Consider the following 24,660-nt stretch of genomic DNA (forward strand, 5'->3'; position numbering starts at 1 on the left):
TGTGTGTGTGTGTGTGTGTGTGTGTGTGTGTGTGTGTGTGTGTGTGTGTGTGTGTGTGTGTGTGTGTGTGTGTGTGTTTGTATGTGTGTGTATGTGTGCTAAAAAAATAAGTTAGTAGTTAATGACAGTTGGTTGATTGACGGTTGCGAGGCGGGGCGAAATTTCGAGCAGAGCTCAACTCCCACAAGCACAACTAGGTGAATAAACACATCCATGCAGGGGGGAAGGGGATTCACACAGTCCTCTCCTTGCACTTTGGCTTTGTCATCCCTGAATGTTCTACCTCTGACGCTCCTCTGTCAATACACAGAGTAATCACACTCCAGTGACTGCATCATTGAGACAATTCGAAGGAGTAATGACATGTGTTCATCACGGGTTCACCCACGTGATGAGGGGTTCATCACGGCTTCACCCACGTGATGAGGGGGTTCATCACGGCTTCAACCACGTGATGAGGGGTTCATCACTGCTTCACTCACGTGATGAGGGGTTCATCACGGCTTGAACCACGTGATGAGGGGTTCATCACGGCTTGAACCACGTGATGAGGGGTTCATCACGGCTTCACCCACGTGATGAGGGGTTCATCACGGCTTCACCCACGTGATGAGGGGTTCATCACGGCTTCGCCCACGTGATGAGGGGTTCATCACGGCTTCACCCACGTGATGAGGGGTCATCACAGGTTGCAATCCTTTGACCATGTCGGTCTCTAGTCGCAAGCGCGTGTGCATGGGAACACCCAATGAATAGGTTCGAACCCTTATCACTCCTCCTACGGATTTTTTAAATAATAATAATAATAATAATAATAATAATAAGAAGAAGAAGAAGAAGAAGAAGGAGACGGAAAAGGAGAAGAAGAAGACGAATAAGGCCTAATGAAATCACACTAACGTGATGAATCAATTAAAAAATCACTTGGGGCCATGAAGAGCATTTTCAGAATAATAATAAAAAAAAAATCATTAATAATTATCATTTTATCATTAATAATTATAATTTTCTCATTTATAATTATAATAATACTAAAAATCATAATTTTAATAATTATATTTATTATTATAATTAAAATTAAGAAGTTTACTACAGTATCGTAGTGCTTAAATGAAAGTGAAGGAAAGGCTCAATTTATGTGTGAATTAAAAAATAATTTTCAGAAGTAACTTATACCATTCCTCATGTATTCAATGTAGACGAAGAGTCACAATAACGTGGCTTAAATGTGTTGACCAAACCACACACTAGAAAGTAAAGGGACGACGACGTTTCGATCTGTCCTGGACCATTCTTAAGTCCATCATTCTCAATCGACTTGAGAATGGTCCAGGACTGACACTTCACTTTCTAGTGTGTGTGGTTTGGTCAACACTGTATACAATGTTCTGCTTGCCTACAGAACACTGAGAAAGAATGCAGGTTACATCTGAAAATTTTGTTTCTAATGCACTTAAACATATATTGGGTGTTTCCTTTACCTTCTATATTATTATTATTATTATTATTAGTAGTAGTAGTTGTAGTAGTAGTAGTATCACATAAGTAATAATGTTACAGTAATATATATGTTTTTCACTACTTATAATGATACATCAATTCAATTATTGTTATAAAGACACAAGTGTAATTATTATTTTTCTATTATATATTAATATTATAGATATTTGTATTAGCTTTCATGCTCTAAAGATTTTTCAATTTTTTCCATTAAGATTGCTTACCTCTCCCTTCTTATTCTTACCCCCTTTTCACCCCTAGTTTGACACCCCCCCTCGCCTCATTTCCCTACCCTTTCTCCTCAAATCCTACTTCCCCCCCACACAGTTCCATTCTCCCCTTTCTCCTAACTACAGCGAATGGAGGTACTTCTTCCTGTGCTTTCTTGTGTATGTCTCTCTGTAACAATTAGCGAAACGTTACTAAGAAGAATGGGTGGATTTGTTGAACCTATGAGGGCATACAGGGCTGTTGGGAGGGCGCAGAAGGGGTTTATTTGGTTAACTATTTACAAAGTTCCCGAGATACGGTCCCGAGACCATTACTCTCATATAGAGAGTAATAACTCAAAGATGAAATTTTAATGATTTAATAATCCTAAGATGCTGATTCGGATTCTATATTTGTGGTTGGTGTTTACCAGCAGCATGCTGGTTTGCCATTAATAAACGGAATCACTATTTATCCGTAATCATCTGCATGATTATTTGACATTAACCGGCTGCATGGGTAACATTGGCCACCAACTTGTGCTCTTATTAATCACAGCATATAGAGCAGGGTAACTCAGCTCCTTCATCACCAGATCTTAACACATCATTATCCTGCCTCCGTCTACATGCCACTATAGCTGCCACTGTAACTCCAAGTGCTAAACTCTTGCCCTGTATCCTTAGTTTTATTCTCCAAGTCTTTTTTTCCACTTATCACTTTACCTACAGTTCTTTTCTCCATGTGCTAAACATTTATCACTGTACCTACAGTTGTATTCTCCAAGAGCTAAACTTTTGTTACTGTACCTGCAGCTGTATTCTCCAAGAGCTGAACTCTTGTTTCTGTACCTGCAGCTGTTTTCTACAAGAGCTAAATACCTGTCACTGTAACTCCAGTTGTATTCTCCAATCACATACCACTTAAGCAAATAATTACTCAATATACCACGCAAGTGTTGTAATAACCGGTACTAGAATATCCTTGTGTTGCATCATTGTATTCCTCAGACTCTGCGAGAGTAATTTAAAGTTCTCCGTTATCAGACAAATTTGACTCATATATTATTTGAAGCAGTTGGATAGATTAAATGCGAGCGACATCCAGCAGCATTTGTAGTTTAATAATTTATACGAAAATCCCATTTTTTCGGAAGAAAAACTAATTTTTTTCTGAAACACAATCACATTTTTTTGTATGAAAAAAATACCTTTTTTTCATTGAAAAACACTAATTAAATTGAGGGTGAGCGATAATACGGTAACCCAGCCGGCAATAACCCGTATAACGCAATTGGTTTTTGTACAACTCGAAATAATATTACCAACTTTATTGTTTTTTTATATAATAATATAAAACACTAATATTAAACTCCGATAGAGTTTATTCATCATATATATCCTGAATGCCCTTGACTGCTAAAAGGATTCAGAACTTTTGCCATTGACAAGAACGATAGCTATTTGGATCACATATAAATGTATTATTCTCTCATTTAGATTTCCTTTAATATCAACAAAGATCCATTACTTGCTTTGGCTTCGGATGTCATCTAAGCTGAGGTTCCTCTTTCCTATCCTCTTATTTCTTTTACTTCTACAATGATTTGGCTTCCATTATGCGATTATTCTAGTTGGAGGACTTGTTCTTGCTTCAATGGTTCTTTATTTATCTATTTTTTCATATATGTTTCACACTGTTCTCTGTATAGAAAAATGTTGAGATGGAAAGATTGATGTTAAACCTTTACTAGTATCTAAGCCAGCTCACTGGTCTCTATGACAGCTTCATTTGTCTCTACGATTTCTTCACCGATTTGTAAGACAGCTGCACTGATCTCTATGATACCTTCACAGGTTTCTAGGCCTGTTTACATGTCTCTTTGCCAGCTTTACGAATATCTAATCCTCATTTTCCAACACTACACTAGAGTTCCGTTTTCAGTCTCGGTGTTAGTGCCCTTAAGAGAGTTGTTTGTCTTATGGCCATGATACGAGGCACTCACTCAGAGCGACGTCTGAGACCTATTGGAGTAGAAACGGGAATACAATGGGAGCCTCATTGAGGATCACTCTGTTAACGAAACGTCTCATTAGACGATACAGTAGTGCAGACGTTGCAAGTTTAAAGATCATGATTGGATAATGATTCCACTCATTAGGATGCTATAGACCACTGTTAGCATCGACCATAACCACGGACATTCTTAAATCTCCCTCGCTTTCTAAGAGTTTAAGAGCACGAGCACAGATCATAACGAATGAGTTAAAAGGGATTTGCCATCATAAAAACTCGATGTCGAGAAAGCTTTTCCCTGACTCTTATATTACCCCTGTTTGCGACTGCGTTTATAACCGAAGTAAAGTAGGCGTTATGGAAAAGTAAACGTTATTATTGTTATTATTGTTATCATGTTATTATTGTGGAAAGTTATTTGCCATTAAAGCCAGAATACTTGCTTTGCTGCTCTTTCATTTATCCATCAAACATAAGCGGAAAAACCTACGTGTCCAGCACCTTTGATATCCATATTGAACATCCTATATTTGACAGTGCGACACCTTTTCATAATGTGGTTCCAGGGAAGCCATTATTGTGTACCTTGTCGTGGAAGTGAACTAATTTTGACAAATCAGTTTCTTGTTAAATAAATGGTTGATCGAGCTTTGGCCTCATACACGTGGGGGTTCCCGGTTCGAGTCTCCTAGAGCCCAGGTGAATGGAATATATTTCTTGTTCGTCAGGTTATATACCATTATAGCTTAGCAATGTTATTTAATATTTTCAGCTGTGGAAACATATTAAAATAGTTTTGTTATTAGTTACACGAGTGCCTATAAGTATTTAGCCAACTTTTCCTGCGCTTTGTATGAAATAAAATATTAAGTCTCATTTGCACTACCGTAAACCAAACCACTTGGGATGGACGGTAGAACGACGGTCTCGCTTCATGCAGGTCAGCTTTCAATCCCCCGACCGTCCAATTGGTTGGGCACCATTCTTTCCCCCCGTCCCATCCCAAGTCCTTACCCTGACCCCTTCCAAGTGCTATATAGTCGTTATGGCTTGGCGCTTTCCCCTGATTTCCCTTTCCCCAAGGGAATTGCATAATTGCACCCAATTTCCATTGCACTACCGTAATTATCTTCGGATAGTTATTACAGCCACTTCTTTCGTTTACATATACCAACCACTCACCCATACAGTCTTTCCCTTCTCATTCAAAGTGTTTAGTAAATTGACAAAAGGAGATACAGTCAGTTAGGATCCACTCAGTCAAGAAAATTACACAGTAAACAATGTTTGTAATAGTTCTATGCACGTAAAGATACCTTAGCCTTATCTGTAACTGAATTATACACAACCATGACATATTTCCCCAGAGCATAAATTCCGTATAGATAGAAAAGCTACAAGCAGACTAGAAAAATCCTCCTTGAATTTCACTTTCATCAGACGACCTTATAAAGGCAATCAAAGAGTCTGCCATCACAGCACGTTCTAAAACTCATTAAGACTAGTGAAGAGTATAACAAAACTGCTCAATGATGTTGACACAGGTTGGCACTATTTGACAAGAATCCATCCAAAGCAGCAAGGAAACGAATGTCACAAAACCAAGAATTATTATTTTAAATGCGTCAGACGCTTACAAAACCACTGGGAGTTACAATGGCTTAATCCCTCAACAGGCCAAAGAAATTCACTTCTCTGCCCAGCCTTTTGAGGTCAAAGTCTTCGAGATGAAAACGTTTCAATATCTGCCTGGCTGGCCGAATTAACGTAGATATTAGCGCTTTTCACGGTGGAATACTACACGCCATACTACATATACGTCTTTTAGAAAGCAATCTGCAGCGGTAGGAACACCTTTTGACTTTTTGTTAGAGACGGGGAGACGCGCATAATCAGTAACTTTAGCACTATTCCTACTGAAGTGAAGTCTTGGTTAAAAAAAATGTGTAAGAAAACGGGGTTATGGACCAAAAATGTTAGACTTGTGACCACTTCATATTAGATTTAATAGCCAAACGAAAATAATGTCTCCTCCACCAACACAAAATAACTTAAAATAAACACAAATATAAATAATAACAAAACCCATTAAAGAGAGAAATCCCAATAACGTAATATATCAATGAACACATTCATTGTTGAAAACTTTGTCATTTTGAAAGAGTAAATGAATTGAGAAGTCCTCCGTCCCCTCATCCTCCCCTCCAGTGTAAATAACGAATATAACCTCTTACTAAGATGGAAAACATTCACTTCTCACTTAATTACCATGCTGTTGATCTCTTAGCTCGCTGTTTTACGAACGTTTGAAACTTCAGCTTTCAAAACCTTCTCTTCCATAAAGAGTTATTTGGAGATTTACTTTGTCTATCCTTTATTAACTGTCTCTGTATCTTAAAACTAGTTTATTTGTTTATTTTTAACACATTTTAATAATAAACACTCCAAACACCCTTAATATTAAATCCTTATCAAAGTTTTGATTGTATTCAGTTCTTGAAGAAAAACACCAGGATTAATGTAGACTATAGTGGTAGATGACATTTCCTGTATATAGTGAACACTTGATCTACTATTCTGTTCTACTTTCATTTTGTAATTCATCTACAACATTGTCAGCATTTTGCAGTCGTAAACTATGAAGTCATTCATTTTCCTGCCATTAAAATTTTCTCAATTTTTGTTATACAGAATATTATTCATTCCTGTTGAGGAGCTCTTCATATAATCTACTTTTTAAGATCTTCCTTCTATTTTTTAATTAGGCTCTTCATACTATCCTATTATTAAGCTCTTATCAGAATCATGTTATTAAGCTCTTATCAGAATCATGTTATTAAGCTCTTAACAATATCCTGTTATTAAGCTTCTCATATTATTCCGTTATTTAGATCTTTGTACAGTAATTAGCCTCTTCACACTCCTCTGTTATTAAGCTCTTCACATTATCTTGTTATTAAGCTATTTTCATTTTTGTACTAATTAACTTAACCTTACACTTAAGAACGCTCGTTTCTGATTGTTTCCGGTGTTATACACGAGTTAATTAGTATTTTAATTCATGGTATTCGTGGTTTTTATTGCAGAAAGAAGCTACTGATGATAGTCATTTCACTGCCTATAGGCTTGTCTGTCTCTGTCTCTCTCTGTCTCTCCCTTTCTCTCTCTTTCTTTCTTTCCCTCTGTGCTGATACTGAGTGTTGACAGGTGCTAATAGTTTTTTGACAACAGGTGCTATCATTGTATGCTCAAGTTTTATGATAACAAGTGCTTTCATTGCCTGATAAATGCTGACAGGGTGAGAACAGGTGCTGATATTCTATAACAGATAATGACATTGTATGCTGAGAGATATTGACATTGTATGCTGACAAGTGCTGACATTATATGCTGACAGGGGCTGACATTGTGTTCTCCGGCTAAACTGACTTGAGATCTTTCTCCCCTGGGGTACATTATTATCTAATTTATGTCTGCTATCTATGCGAGAATTCCGTGGGATTTATAATCATTATCGCTGACACGATAGGACAGAAACTCGATACCGTCATCCATTCCCGATCGACCGCACCCGAGGCATCAACAAGGTGCCGAGATGAGCATCGCAGGCAAGAAGCCAAGACGATGTATACGACTTCAAGATCTTATCTACTCTGATGACTATGATCACACTTAGAATTTAGATCTTTAATTAGTAGTAGTGTATTTTGGAGGTTTTCTTTCTTGTGGACAAGTCCCAGTGGCCACAATAGCAAAGAGTGACGTTTGTTCAACGTTAAATAATACAGTGGTTTCATTCGACGTTGAGTAACACTGAGGTTTTATTCAATGCTGAATAACTCTGATGTTTTATTTCATTTTGGATAATACGGAGGTTTTATTCAATGTTGAATTACACTGACGTGTTATTCAACGATGAATAACATTGAGATGTTATTGAACATGTCTGACAGGGTTTGATGAACGGTTCTAGCCTGAACTTTACTTATATCTGTATATTTCATATGTGAAAAAACTCTCCAAAGTTAATTTTGCAAATTTAGTAGACCTGACGCTAATAGCTGAATGACTCATTTCGGTGAAGTTCTCGACAACTTTAGAGGCAGAGGGGATGTTATACATATTAGACGGTAAATATATATAACCAAATAGGATAACGTGATGTGTTTCCCAGTCAATATCGGCTGAGGAAACATCTTAGCCATCTCTAAGGTAACAACATTATATGAGGAGCGAACCGTTCATTTTCTCTTGGTCTTTAGAATAGCAGTGCGAACCTCAGTATAAGATTGACTGCTGATACGTGAAAGAGTGTTTTTTTATGTAGTGCTTTGGGTATGTGTGATTTTTATGCTCTTCAATCTGTCTATGATTTCCGTGTTGCTCGTTCTGTGATATTTCTTGTAGCCTTGTTATTTGTGCATTGCCAAAGTTCATATAATTCATATATATAACCAGTTCATTACCAGAGATATTCTGACAAACAATACCGAAATAATGGTCAGATACAATGATAAGAGATGATAAGCAAGAGCCGAAACACTTCATGTTAAACAAACAAAACAAAGAACCCGAAAGTCAGAATAGTTAGAATATAAGGTATAGGTACAACAAGGCAAGAGGAAAGGCTTAATGATCTTGATCTAACTTCTCCATAGACACTGTTAGGAAAGCCCAATACGCACCACTAGAACCACCATGTTATAGAGTGATACTGATGTTAATTATCACCACCACTATAACTATACCCAGCACAGTAACAACCATTACTATACCCCACAACAACCATTACTATTTAAATGCCACCGCTAACATCAGGCAACCACTATATAACAACACTGTCACAACCACAATTCACCCTCACTACCTCCACCGCAACACACTACCTCAACCACACATCACAACACACCACCACTATTAAACTCCACAATCACTGCACGCCGCGACCACCACCACAGCAAACAACCACTACTACACAGAGAGTGTTACACACACAAAAAACACAAAAAAAGTAGTTAGTAAACATTTGATTGACAATTGAGAGGCGGGCCGAAAGAGCAATGTTCAACCCCCGCAAACACAACTTGGTGAATACACAGAGTTAGAAAGGCTGCCCAGCCCAACGGGACACCCACCCAAACGAGCAGGCACAAGTGACTAGATCATCATAACCCTTCCACAAATCAGACTTGGAAATGCAACCAAATGGACATTCACCTCAGGAAACACAAAAGAGCCCAGTTATGGAGCATAAAAGGAGTGAACACAAATGCAGATGGAATTACAAATAAAGGGGTAAAATTAAGGGAAAGACTGGCAGAAGAAGAACAACTATACATGATCGCGATAACAGAAGTGAAACTGACAGCTGTTATAGAAATTTAAATCATTCCACTAGGATATCAAGTAATCGGGAAAGACAGGATAAACAGAGGTAAACAGAGGTAAACTTGCTACTTCAATGAAGCTTTGAAAAAGTAAACTTATCATATGAATCCGACCATCTAGAGTGCATGCAGGGAATAGCGACAGCGAGAGATATAAAAATAATGGTAAGCGGTGATTTACAAATCCCCCCAGAGGGAAACGAACTGGATAAATACGGACACCCAATGGAGAGATGAGACATAAAGAGCAAACCTGGCAGACATGGTGGACAAACCTTTATACAAGCAGAATATTACAGAACTAACGAGAGCAAAATGAGAGGACTCATTAATAATAGAAGACCTGATGTTTTCCCATAATCAGGCAAATGTTACCAAAATATAAAGCGTGAGAGTCCCTTAGAATCTAGTGACCACTGCATTATTATACTTGAATATATGATGGAGATGTAAAAAAGTTTATTAGACAAAGTTTAGGCAGATGAGACATTACAGACGTGGAGACTACAGTTGAATGATGAACTTTCCGCGTGAAATCCAATGGAAAAGAGAAATAGAAGGAAAAACAACCAATTAAATTTTTATGGAATTCATTGCTCGGAAATGTGTCGATGCAATGAAACTTTTTAGAATACACTCTAGCAAAAAAGTACACGAGAGAAGTAAAGTAAACCCCCCTAGTTCAAAAGGCAATTCAGAATAGGTAAAGAAGGAACAAAAATGCCGAGTAAAGTATAGAAAACTAGGAACAGAGGACAATGGAGGCACTTATGAAAACAAGGAATTTATAAATTCGAGTCAGGGGAGAAGGCAATAACAATGAGGAAACCATATTACTGCAAAGGCTATTGACCAAGAAAAGCTCTTCTATAACCATATAAAGAGGAAGAATAACATGGAAATACGACGTAATAGGACTAAGGAGATAAAGGAGAATTTTCACAAAAAAAGATAATGATGTATGTGAGGAACTCAACAAAAGATTCGAGGAGATCTTTACAATAGAACCAGTATGGAGATCAAAGTTGCGATATGAAAGGCGAGAAGAAACAGTTACATTGTCGTAACAGTAGACGAGACAAAATAACACCTGGATGAACTAAATGTAAAAATAATCAATGTGGTAGCTAGGATTAGTCTCACATTGCCCATAGAAGGAAGCTGCAGAAGTACTTTCTCACTTGATATTTAAGGTATTTAACAAAATGCGTGGGACACGAAATCTCCTTCAAGTCTGGTATAAAGACAAATGTAAGTTATTATTCAACAAAGGGAAAGACATGAGGTACTACACTTCAATACACCACCAACACACACCATCACAAAACATCACCATAATGCTCTTCAACTTCCCCCCCCCAACATCACATCACAATTCACCAACATCACAACAACAACATACAACAACACACCACAATACATCATCACAATGCACTACAACCACTCCATCAACATCACACCACAACAACATACAACAACACACCACCACCACTACAACACATCACCGCAATGCACTACAGCCACCACCACAACACACCACCACCACAACACACCACCACAACACCCCACCACCACCACAACACACCACCACAACCACCACACCACACCACCACCACCAACATCTTCCCTCCAAAACAACCCCATGTTTACCCCGCCCCTCCCTACAAACACTCCACACAGATCACATTATTACGTGGGCAATTTATCATCGTCCAAGTCGTTTCTTCTCATCCAGTTTTTACCACCATTGTTTTCTGAGGAACCAAGATGCTTTCGGAGGCTCTCTTTCCTTATGTTTCTGAGGGCTCTGTCTCCTTACCACATGTGTAATTCAATATTCATAATTGAATATCTAGAGTTTACATTTCCATAAAAATTTCCGAGATAAACGTGGGATATTTACGACTCGTTAATATTCATTCACTTAAAACACTCGTTTACTCGTAAAGTTTAATTAACAGTCCCCGTGGTGAAGTGGTAACACTGGACTGGCGTTTCGCAAGCGCTTTAGCCTGAGTTCGTATCCTGGCCTGGGAGGATTTACTGGACGCCAATCCGACAGGAGTGAATAGGTTGTTAAACGATTTGGTAGGTCATATTCTGAGGAAAATTAGGATTTTATATATATATATATAAATATATATATATATATATATATATATATATATATATATATATATATATATATATATATATATACAAACACAAATGTTCACTTATAAATATGTATATATATATATATATATATATATATATATATATATATATATATATATATATATATATATATATATAAAACACGTTCTCGTTCTTTCATAAATATTCACCAAACACACTTTCACTTATTCAGATCCACCAAACATTCACGTATGGTCACATAGGTCCTTGCCCAACCACTTGGAACGGAGGATAGAGCGTCGATCTTGCTTCTTACAGGTCGGCATTCAATTCTCGACCGTGCAAGTGGTTAGACACTAGTCCTACCCTCTATCTTATCACAAATTCTTATTCACATATCCCTTCCAAATGCTTTTCTATCTTTCTTGATAATTACCTTACACAGCTCTCACCAAACACACACACATGATAACCTGTATAATATTTCATTATATATTATTTGTTTTACATAAACACTTTCATCTATCTTGAGAGAACCACTCATCGAGCACATAAGTTCTATATCAAATTCAATTCTCACTCATTTCTATCTACTTTGATTGAATGGATGAGCGGCGGCCTCACTTTAATTCTGGTTTTCATTCGACCCACAATAATCCATGTTGTAGAGTGCTGTTGTCTTCACTCAGTCCTCATCACCAAGCTCCTTGGCCTTATTTCCCTTCAAAATGCTCCATTCTCATAATTGCATAGCGGTTTTTCCTCATAATCAACTTGATTACAAGCAAGTGGGAAAGAATGGAAACACACGCAATGGCATCCGAAACCCGTGTTTATCCTTCCCAGCACTGGCTTAGGGGTTACTCCTGGGTATACCTTTTCCGTTTCCTTCCCGCAACAATAACTCTCACCGCTTATATACTTCACTCACCGCTTTTATAAGCCAAAAAATAGCCGCGCTAATGGTTTTAAAGCCGATATTCCCATCCGCTGGGCTCAGGTGCCTCAGCCTCCAATGTTTGTGTCACTTCTGGACATTCGCTCCTTAATATGTAATTGAGAAGAAAAGACTTTGGAACATCTACAAGAGGCCTTCTTTGAAACGAAGAAAAAACTAAATTTTAAAGGATCAAGTGCCAGACACACACTTAACAGACTTCGAAGATCTAAGTAAGAATAAAAAAAGTTAGCATGAGGGGAAGTAGCGGAGCGAAGTGCTTAAGGACTAGGTCCATGACCCCTCCGTCCCTCCAATATTCCCACATAAATGAATTGCTCGAAGGGGAAACTCCGTTCTTACCTGGATCCTTACCGCAGAGGATCACGGTAAAAAAGGAGGTCGATACTAGTTCTTTTATAAGAAGACGTGACCACCCAGCAAGGGTGAGTATACAAATAGCTATTAGATTTCAGTCGTATCGAGTGTAAGGTGAGACGAGTAAAAATGAGACAAGAAAGCAGAAGAGCACTGTTGCATAGGAGTGAGTCAGTTACAGGGATTATAAAGTAATGTTCTGGGAGTGAACATAACACCAGCTTTAAGAACGGACGAGCACAGATCCTAAAATAGAACATCGACAACCATGCGAGGATGGCACACATACGGAGTGCTTTTATGAACCAGATCAAGGACTTAATCGGAAGTTAAAATAGACTGGCAATACTAGACAAACTTTGGAACATGATAAACTGACAAGGAAAACCCAGTTTCATGAAACATAAACATAACATAAAAAATCTGAAGCTTTGTGCTTAAAATAAAGGATATAAACTTTAAATATATGTTAGGAGACCTCAATCTGACTACCATAGAAAAGAACTAGAGGAGATATGATCGCAGCTTACAAAATACTGGAAAATATGGATGAACTGGAGAGGGTTAACATTCTGAACGTCACAAAAAAGAACATGAAGGTGAAGGATGGAAACACAGGTGGATAGCAAAATCCCCAACAAAATTACTCATATGCAGTGAAAGTCACAAGCTGGGGGTGTAGTGGACGCCATCTCCATCCACAATTTAAAGAGCAAGCACCAATAGATTACGAAAAACTTGGGAAATGTATGAGCACCAGATATTAATATTCAGGAATATTAAAATTCTGGCTCCTGGGATCCAGCAGCCAGATTTCACTTACCGCAAGCCATACAAGGTAAGAATGCAAGCACAATAATGACTCTAAGAAGTTATTTCAAAAGTGGAAGATAAGGACATGTTCAGTACGAGATGAGCTTTTGACAACGGTAGACGTGTCTCTGTATCTTTGCCTATTAGATTATTTGCTGGATAAACAGTGGGGCAAGTTATGATTTCACTTCTAGCCTTGTGCACACTTTGCCTCATGCTAGGGTCAGAGATTGATAGGATGAGGAAACATATGAAACGTCTAATGGTGTGTAAGGATGTACAGCAGAAGGATATCCTGCAAGAAAGCTGGAGAAGGCAAGGGAAGAGAGGGAAACTATGAGAAGAAAGTGCCAAGCTCCTGGAAGGGTATATATAGCAATTAGAAGGGGATCAAGATAGGACGGGGGAAAAGAAGGGTGCCCAACCACTTCGACGGTCGGTGATTGAACGCCAACCTGCACGAAGTGAGACCGTCGCTCTACCGTCCAGCCCAAGTGGTTGAGAGTTATATGTAACAGGGCAGCTAGGACCATAGAGAGACTTATTATTATAAGGTAAACTTATTATAAGAGAAGAGATGGATGAGACATCAAATCTCTTCTCTGTTTCACAGGAGCACAACTTGAATGGGAACAGAGAGAGAGAGAGAGAGAGAGAGAGAGAGAGAGAGAGAGAGAGAGAGAGAGAGAGAGAGAGAGAGAGAGAGAGAGAGAGAGAGAGAGAGAGAGAGAGAGAGAGCTAGCTTGAACGAAAACATAGAAGAAAACTTGAATGCTTATGATTTCTGTGTTCTGAGAGGCTAATTTAATATGGTAGCCAACAGCCAGAGCAACCAAATATCTATTCAAGAAACGTAGGAAAATCTTGGCAGCTGGTGAATGTTAGGTTAGGTACGTAGACTGGACCTTGTGTTCAAAAGATGTGCTCATAATGAAGGTGTGGTTTTCCCGAAGCTCATAGACGAGACAATACACAGTATGAACACAAAAAAATTTCGACAATGCGAAGAAGCCAATTGTATAACTTTCAGTTGGACTGAATGTTGCTGGCGTGGTTCGAAGATAGGAACATTAGAAGAATCACGTATGAACTAGATATAAAGAATCTCAATGATTGGTGAAAGCTGTGAGTGATATCAAAGCAAATTGGGTACTTGAGAGGCACTGTGTTCATAGGTAAACTCGTTAAGTTTTGATTTCAGAAAATCCTGGGTATATACTAGTTTGGAAACAGGATTGTTAATTCTTAGAACAAAAATGTCTGGTAACATAGACATTGTTTCAAGAGTAGATTAAATATATATGTTGAGTTTGGATGGAACTAAATAGAAGCTGCTTCGATTAGTTCTAACAGACATTCACCAGTTTACTTATTCCTTTATGTTCTATTATGACTACGTGAATATCATCCATGCACATCTGGGTCGTGCTGCCACCCACAAAAAAATTGCCAATTCTCTTAGGTACTAAGAACTAAATAATCAATACAATTCGGTTCCCTCTGCTTTAGACATCCATAACACCTGGGATATAAATGTCAGGGATCTTTCCCAGCGCCTCTGTGTAGCACAACAGTGGGAAAAGGAGTGTGCGTTCTTGGTTCTTGCCAAATATAGGAGGACCTTTAAAGTTCAACATGCGACCATCAACTCTATACCTTCTTTGTGTCTAGTTCTGTATCCAGCTCCCAACTCCACCAAACATATATACTTGGGTAATGCGTCGGAAGACCAATATGGTCTCATCGGTCTTATGTCAATAGAGAGTAAAGGATCTAATTATTAGAGTTTTAATTGTATTCTGTTTGTATAATTTGAACCAAAATGAAGGTATTGTAAACCCAAGCATGTGAATGTGGGTTTATGGTAAACTAACGTTACCAATTGACCTCCATTATGAGTAATTAATGATTAAAGTAAAGATAATTAAAATTATCCTCAATTGATTAAGTAAATGTCATGTGTGAATATTTAGAATTCAAAATGTTCAACGTGTGAACAATTATTAAAGATAAAAAGAGTCATCAACATACCGACGATAAAAAGTAAGTTTGACCTCTATAGGGCAAGTATCAATCCACATTTTTAAATTGCATAAATTTAAATGTCCAACGAATTTGGTCATTTAAAAATGCCTAAATACAGCCAAATAAATATGCCTAAATACAGCCAAATAAATATGCCTAAATACAGCCAAATAAATATGCCTAAATACAGCCAAATAAATATGCCTAAATACAGCCAAAAAAGAGCCAAAAACTAACAAAAAAAAGCACTGTATTTCCTTGATAATGTGGTGAAACACGAGAACACTCGGATTTTTTTTTTGTATTGGACACCTAAGCTTAACGGAATCACGTATTTTTTTGTGATTATTCTTTCACACACACACACACTATATATATATATAAATAAATAAATAATATTATATATATATATATATATATATATATATATATATATATATATATATATATATATATATATATATATATATATATATAATATTATTTATTTATTTATATATATATATAGTGTGTGTGTGTGTGATATATATATATATATATATATATATATATGTGTATATATATATATATATATATATATATATATATATATATATATATATATATATATACACTCTTGCTTCTGAGACACTCGGCGCCTGGGGTAAAAGTGCTACCAGTTTTTTGAAGGAACTGGGTTCTAGGCTCATTGAAACGACAAGGGACCCAAGAGCTGCAAGCTTTCTTTTCCAGCGCCTCAGTGTGGCGATACAGAGGGGAAATGCGCACTGCATCCGGGGTTCCTGCCCGCCATCTGAGGAGCTGGAGGAACTCGACAACCTATGATAACCATCTTTGTAACCCATATGTAACTCGTTTTTTGTAACAAAGTTCAAATAAAGTAAATATATATGTGTACATACAAAAGAATGGGGGTGGTAGGAGAAGATAATATTTGTGTTCAGTGAGAAACCACAAGGTCTCCTCTGAATACTTTTTATTTTCTTCTCCGAGGCTATGGGTCCCCACATTGGCACCAGAGGTGGTACCCTCACAAACTTTTATATAAAGTTTGTGAGGGTACCACCTCTGGTGCCAATGTGGGGACCCATAGCCTCGGAGAAGAAAATAAAAAGTATTCAGAGGAGACCTTGTGGTTTCTCACTGAACACAAATATTATCTTCTCCTACCACCCCCATTCTTTTGTATGTACACATATATATTTACTTTATTTGAACTTTGTTACAAAAAACGAGTTACATATGGGTTACAAAGATGGTTATCATAGGTTGTCGAGTTCCTCCAGCTCCTCAGATGGCGGGCAGGAACCCCGGATGCAGTGCGCATTTCCCCTCTGTATCGCCACACTGAGGCGCTGGAAAAGAAAGCTTGCAGCTCTTGGGTCCCTTGTCGTTTCAATGAGCCTAGAACCCAGTTCCTTCAAAAAACTGGTAGCACTTTTACCCCAGGCGCCGAGTGTCTCAGAAGCAAGAGTGTATATATATATATATATATATATATATATATATATATATATATATATATATATATATATATATATATATATATATATATATATATATATATATATATATATCACACACATATATGTAAATTCATATATATAAAATATATATACCATCCCTATCTACATTAATCTTCTCTGAGGAGGAGCACCTGCTCGGCTTCTCTAGTGTGTGAGGTCATATCGTCGACGGTAATGAGACACTCATCATCCGAAAATAATGATGCCTGTTTTTTCACAAGAAAATTTTGTGTCGTCTCTCTTCCTCATTTTCTCTTTCTCTCTCTCTCTCTCTCTCTCTCTCTCTCTCTCTCTCTCTCTCTCTCTCTCTCTCTCTCTCTCTCTCTCTCTCTCTATCTATCTTCTCTTACTCATTCTCATCTCTATACTCTTCAATCTCTAAACTCTTTTCATAGCTACCCAATACTTTTTCTCATCTCTATATCTGTTCTCATTCCTATTTTTTTTCTCGTTTCTCCTTCTCAACCTTCAATTTTCCTGGATTCTATTTCAAAATTTCTCATATCCAAATTTATTAACATTGTCTCGTCCATAACCAGGTGGACTTATTCTCCTACTCTAACGGCTCTATTCCATTCTTTCCCTCGACTCTTTTAGTTTATCTTATTATGCGCTACATTTTCCCGTTCTTCTGCTCTATTTTCATTTTCTTGAGTTTATCTTTCTCTCAGTCGGTATTTTGATCACTAATTTGGTTCACTCTCCTTTCTCTTGATGTTTCGCAGTTCGTATATATATATATATATATATATATATATATATATATATATATATATATATATATATATATATATATATATACTTGATAATAACATCATATTTGAACGAATTCTTGCCTCGTTTATACTTAGATCTAGACACTTTAGTCTGCACTTATACATCTTCAAGAACTTGGGCATAGCGATTTTTCATTAGCCATACTCACGAAATTTTTGTTTTGTTTTTTACCATAATGAGGAATTTCTGAAGAAATTTCTTTTAAATCCATGCTGTTTCAGAAGAGGGATATAGCAGATGAGGTGATATAGCATGTGAGGAAATATAGCAAGGGGGGGGTATAGCAGTCGGGCGGGGTTATATTGAATGAGGAAGGGGTAGGTGGTCAAATGAGTAGGAAGGTGGCGAGTCGCGTGTAATATTCAGGTCTCATGTCCTCGCCCCATTAGGCGTTATGAGTGAAGCCTCTGACCATTGATCCCTCTCACTGACGCACGGCGGCCAAGCATGCAGGAACCCTGCTTATAGAGTGATCATTGAATAAAGGCAGAGTATTGTAAATACCCGCGTCATGCTATACATGCGGTGTTTAATTGTACGGTAGATTAGGTATTTGGTAGGGGATAATTGTATTTTGAAGGCCAAGGAATGATTCATAAACCAATCCTCATGATCTTGGATGTGGGCCACAGGAAAAATCTTTTGGTGTCCTTTTATGTTAGTGAAGGAAAAAAGGGGTTAGAAATGCAATCAAAATGAAGTATGGCTTAAACAAATGTGAGAGGCTAGAGGAAGGAAGGAAAATTCGGCTTTTTTAGGCAACTTGACCAATTAGGTACATATAAATCGAGAAGCTAGAGGATTAATAAATCGTAATAGATGATAATCAAACTTGACAACCACCAGACGTAATGAATCACGGAACAGACGAACTACCACTACCTGAGATAAAATAATGGAACGGTAAAAAGATTCAAGATATCATGTTGCAAGCTATTCTCTCTAGCATAGAAATATAAGATCAAGTCTACCGAACAGATTTACTGTACTTCCATTTAATGAAGAGTAAATGCCCCCCAAAAATAAACAAAATAAAAAATTATTACATGGAAATGGAATTAGGAGAGAAGGGGAAAATAATGATCGGGAGACAGAAAGAACAGAGAAAATAGGACACACGGCAAAGTCTGGAAAAATTAGGTAGCATTAAGGAACTGAGAAAATGGAGGAAGGGAAAAGTGGGGGCTATAACCCCTGTGGTGGAGGCACAGTGGCGCTCTGGCTCATTAGCACGAGAGGGAAGGTGACGAGGTACATAGAGGGTACATGACCTGGCACAGAAAGAGGGTGACGTGATTAGGTACACACAGGGAAGGTGACGAGGTACAGAGAGGGAAGGTGACGAGGTACACAGAAGAAAGGTGATTTGACCAGGTACAAAGAGGAAAGGTGACGAGGGATACAGAGAGAAGGTGACGTGATCAGTTACACAGAAGGAAGGTGACGAGGTACACAGAGGGAGGGTGACAAGGTACACAGAGGGAAGGTGACGAGGTACACAGAGGGAGGGTGACAAGGTACACAGAGGGAAGGTGACGAGGTACACAGAGGGAAGGTGACAAGGTACACAGAGGGAAGGTGACGAGGTACACAGAGGGAAGGTGACGAGGTACACAGAGGGAAGGTGACAAGGTACACAGAGGGAGGTTGACAAGGTACACAGAGGGAAGGTGACGAGGTACACAGAGGGAAGGTGACGAGGTACACAGAGGGAAGGTGACAAGGTACACAGAGGGAAGGTGACAAGGTACACAGAGGGAAGGTGACAAGGTACACAGAGGGAAGGTGACAAGGTACACAGAGGGAAGGTGACAAGGTACACAGAGGGAAGGTGACAAGGTACACAGAGGGAAGGTGACGATGTACAGAGGGAAGGTCATGTGAATTTTTCCGGAAGTAAACTAATGATGAAGATCGCCAGTAAGAAAGTGCGTTCAGTATATTAAGAAAATATACTATCTTGGAGACTCTGTATGTAAATTCTCGAATGTATATATCACCAATATGTGAATGTGCGTCTTTGTGTGTACGTGTGTACGTCCAGCACAGACATCTACATGCCCATATGGTTCAAGCCACAATACAGAGCATTCGATAACGCGAATGAGATCAACAGTAAATACGAGGTATTCCTCCTATTTACTATTCCGGCCACAGAAGGGAGAGACTTGAAACAGAAGCGCCACACAAAAATTCAATCAAAAGATCTGTATATATATTCAACATATAGCCAGTTTAGCCAAAATAAATACTTGACAAGAATTTATCCTTAAACGTGTAGTAAGTCAATAAATGAGAAAACTCTCTGATCTTGTTCTCATATATTGTATGCATATGAATAAAGATTTTAATTTTTACATTGTGATTGTGTTTATAAATTAGTATAACAGTTAAGTTCCTTATGTTGTGATTATATATATATATATATATATATATATATATATATATATATATATATATATATATATATATATATATATATATATATATATATATATATATATATATATATATATATATATATATTAGTATATTTTGGTAGCAGTCTTTCCTGTAGACATATATTATTAAATATGACCGAAAAAGTAAGATTAATAATTCTAACACGAATTTTCTCAATCTTTCGTACATTTCGTTTCACTGTTGGAGGTAAATCAAAAATCAATTCTCCAAAATTCATTTTTATTTCTAGTCTGACGCGACACGAGCGCGTTTCGTAAAACTTATTACATTTTCAAAGACTTAAGTTCACCAATACACAACTGAAAAGAACTTACGCATCTCCGATTTTATATCTACATTTGAGTGAGGTGGAAGGGGTGATGTGGCATTAACACAAGACAGAACAAGATGTGGTATTAATAGGGTATTAATTTCATCAACACAAGACAGAACACGAAACAATGGATATTGAATAGAAGTGTTTGTAGAAAGCCTATTGGTCCATATTTCTTGATGCTTCTATATTGGAGCGGAGTCTTGAGGTGGGTAGAATATAGTTGTGCAATAATTGGCTGTTGATTGCTGGTGTTGACTTCTTGATGTGTAGTGCCTCGCAAACGTCAAGCCACCTGCTATCGCTGTATCTATCGATGATTTCTGTGTTGTTTAATAGGATTTCTCTGGCGATGGTTTGGTTGTGGGAAGAGATTATATGTTCCTTAATGGAGCCCTGTTGCTTATGCATCGTTAAACGCCTAGAAAGAGATGTTGTTGTCTTGCCTATATACTGGGTTTTTTGGAGCTTACAGTCCCCAAGTAGGCATTTGAAGGCATAGACGACGTTAGTCTCTTTTAAAGTGTTCTGTTTTGTGTCTGGGGAGTTTCTCATGAGTAGGCTGGCCGTTTTTCTGGTTTTATAGTAAATCGTCAGTTGTATCCTCTTCAAATGCCCTCTTGGGGACTGTAAGCTCCAAAAAACCCAGTATATAGGCAAGACAACAACATCTCTTTCTAGGCGTTTAACGATGCATAAGCAACAGGGCTCCATTAAGGAACATATAATCTCTTCCCACAACCAAACCATCGCCAGAGAAATCCTAGTAAACAACACAGAAATCATCGATAGATACAGCGATAGCAGGCGGCTTGACGTTTGCGAGGCACTACACATCAAGAAGTCAACACCAGCAATCAACAGCCAATTATTGCACAACTATATTCTACCCACCTCAAAACTCAGCTCCAATATAGAAGCATCAAGAAATATGGACCAATAGGCTTTCTACAAACAATTCTATTCAATATCCATTGTTTCGTGTTCTGTCTTGTGTTGATGAAATTAATACCCTATTAATACTCTTGTTCTGTCTTGTGTTGATGAAATTAATACCCTATTAATACCACATCTTGTTCTGTCTTGTGTTAATGCCACATCACCCCTTCCACCTCACTCAAATGTAGATATAAAATCGGAGATGCGTAAGTTCTATTCAGTTGTGTATTTGTGAACTAAAGTCTTTGAAAATGTAATAAGTTTTACGAAACGCGCTCGTGTCGCGTCAGACTAGAAATAAAAATGAATTTTGGAGAATTGATTTTTGATTTACCTCCAACAGTGAAACAAAATGTACGAAAGATTGAGAAAATTCGTGTTAGAATTATTAATCTTACTTTTTCGGTCATATTTAATAATATATATATATATATATACATATATACATATACACATATATATATATATATATATATATATATATATATATATATATTTATATATATATATATATATATATATATATATATATATATATATATATTTATATATTTATATATATATATATATATATATATATATATATATATATATATATTTATATATATATATATATATTTATATATATATATATATATATATATATATATATATATATATATTTATATATATATATATATATATATATATATATATATATATATACATATATATATATATATATATATATATATATATATATATATATATATATATATATATAAATCCCAGTCGTCTCCCCTCTCTCCCTTCCCCCACTCTCTCCACTTCTCTGCGCTCCTCCTCGTCTATCTCTTTCCTCCTCCCCCCGTCCCCACCCCCCAATATTCCCTATGCCTCTCTACTTCCTTGTCTCCTAACTCCTCTTCTCTCTCTCCCTTTATCTGTCAAAATTTTATATTACGAAGCACATAAAAAATCCACGGAAAACACGTCCCCATTTTCAGACCTCATGAATATCGCAGGGGATTGATATAGATGCCTATATTTTCAAACGAACTCCGTGGTCAAGAAGTGAGCCACTTCAGTTCTGAACCATTGGTCATGGGTTCGAATCCTGGCCGGAGCAGAAGCAAATTGGCAGCATTTCATTGTTCTTCTCACCTCTGTTCACCCAACAGGATGTATAGGTGCCTGGGAGCTGGACAGTTTCTTGTGGCTGCATCCTGTGGACAGCCAGTAGTTATGTATATATATATATATATATATATATATATATATATATATATATATATATATATATATATATATATATATATATATATATATATTTACAGAAACAAACACACACACACTTCTTTAAAAGACAGAAGAGTAAGGGGAGACATGATCACTACCTACAAAATTCTCAGAGGAATTGACAGGGTAGATAAAGATAAAAGTGTTTAACACGGGTACGCGAACAAGGGGACACAGGTCTGAGTACCAAACTGAGTACCAAAATGAGCCACAGGAACGTTAGAGAGAACTTTTTCAGTGTCAGAGTAGTTAACAAATGGAATGCATTAGGCAGTGATGTTGTGGAGGCTGACTCCATACACAGTTTCAAGTGTAGATGTGATAGAGCCCAGTAGGCTCAGGAACCTGTACACCTGTTGATTGACAGTTGAGAGGCGGGACCAAAGAGAAAAAGAGCCAGTGCTCTTTTTGTGCACTCCAGCACAATTAGGTAAGTACATTCTCACATGCCCTGTGATAAAAACACCGGGGACGATTGACTTGGAACCAATCATAACTGTTCACGACTGTTCACCCAGCAGTTCTTCCCATTTCTCTCTACACCTGCCTTTACCGTCGTCTCCCTCCTCTCCCCCCTCCCCACACACACACCTTCCCTGTCTCCCGCTGAATCCACCCCTCCCCATCTCCCCCACCCCACAAACAACCATTTATCATCTCCCCACACCCCAACCCCACACAAATATGCACCCACTCGAGCTTTCCCCAAATACAAGCAGCCTCCATGCAAACCGCACAATACACCTTCTCAGTCTCATCCCACCGTCAGTGTAACCATCTTCACAATACTGCTCCTCATCACTGCAAAAATTTTCATTATTATTTTGTTGTCTGTCCACACGCATTCACTACGTCGTCTCTTCCATCCAACACCCTTCCTGTCACTCCCCGCCCCCTCACTCTTCCTCGCACACCTTCCCCGTCTCACCTTATCACAATAACCGCTTTCAGAACACGTTGTCTTCAACTTCACACCTCACCCGTCTCCGGTTACAGACACTCCTCTTCCCCCATCCCGTCTCGACCCACACATAGTCTCTCCATAGCTCCCTCTCCCATCACTGTAACCATCTTTTCTACACACTTTCTAAATCATTGTAATCAAAAAGTTAGTCCCAGAACACAAATTTTTCTTCTGAACATTCATTTTTGCATGTTAAATTCTGAATGTATGTACAGTTTATGATTAATTATCATAAACTTTATGATTAATTTATGATTGATTATTTATTATTGTTTATTGATTTGATTACGATCAAATCATCCAGAGATAACTGTATATAAAAGAATGTTAAACTCTACGGAAGTTTGCTTGCACATTTCATTTCCACTGACTTCGTGAAGAGGGGTACAGAGTCGTACTCCTCTTCATGGGTGGAATAGGGGCTGACACCGTCCACTCTTTGAGATTCTCCATAAAAGCCTCAATGTGTATGCAAATCTGTGTAAGTCTAGCCCCTAGCATTTGCCTTCCGGACCTTTGAAAAATAAACACACATTCGCTTCTGTAGACATGAGGAGAAACCCAGATGCGGCCGGGTAACCTTCCCCTCTCCCGCTATCCCTTCCCTCCTTCCTCCCCAACCACTCCCCTCTCTCCCTCTCTCTCTCTTTCACCCATCCCCCCCCCCCCCTCTAGCCATTTCAACTTTCTCCCTCTCTCTCCTTCCTTCTTTTCAAACATCTCTCTCTTTCCTTTTCTCTATTGAAACATCCACCCTCTCCCTCTCCCCTTCTCCTTCCCTATCTCCCATCTTCGTTTCTCTCTCTGTCTCTGCTTCTCTCTCTTTCAGAAATATTATACAACGAAGCACTGAAACTGCTAAATAAGTCTGCGAGCAACACAACCAATAATTCACGCTGGACTGCTCGAAAATCGCATCTTCGGAAACCAAAAAGCTCAATTTTGAATTACTGAATTTCCCCAAATGGAACTTTTTTAATAGCAAAATAAATTTAAGCCCTAACCAAATCAAGCTT

Source organism: Procambarus clarkii, chromosome 18 (genome assembly GCF_040958095.1).
Source record: "Procambarus clarkii isolate CNS0578487 chromosome 18, FALCON_Pclarkii_2.0, whole genome shotgun sequence".
NCBI classification, from domain to species: Eukaryota; Metazoa; Arthropoda; class Malacostraca; order Decapoda; family Cambaridae; genus Procambarus; species Procambarus clarkii.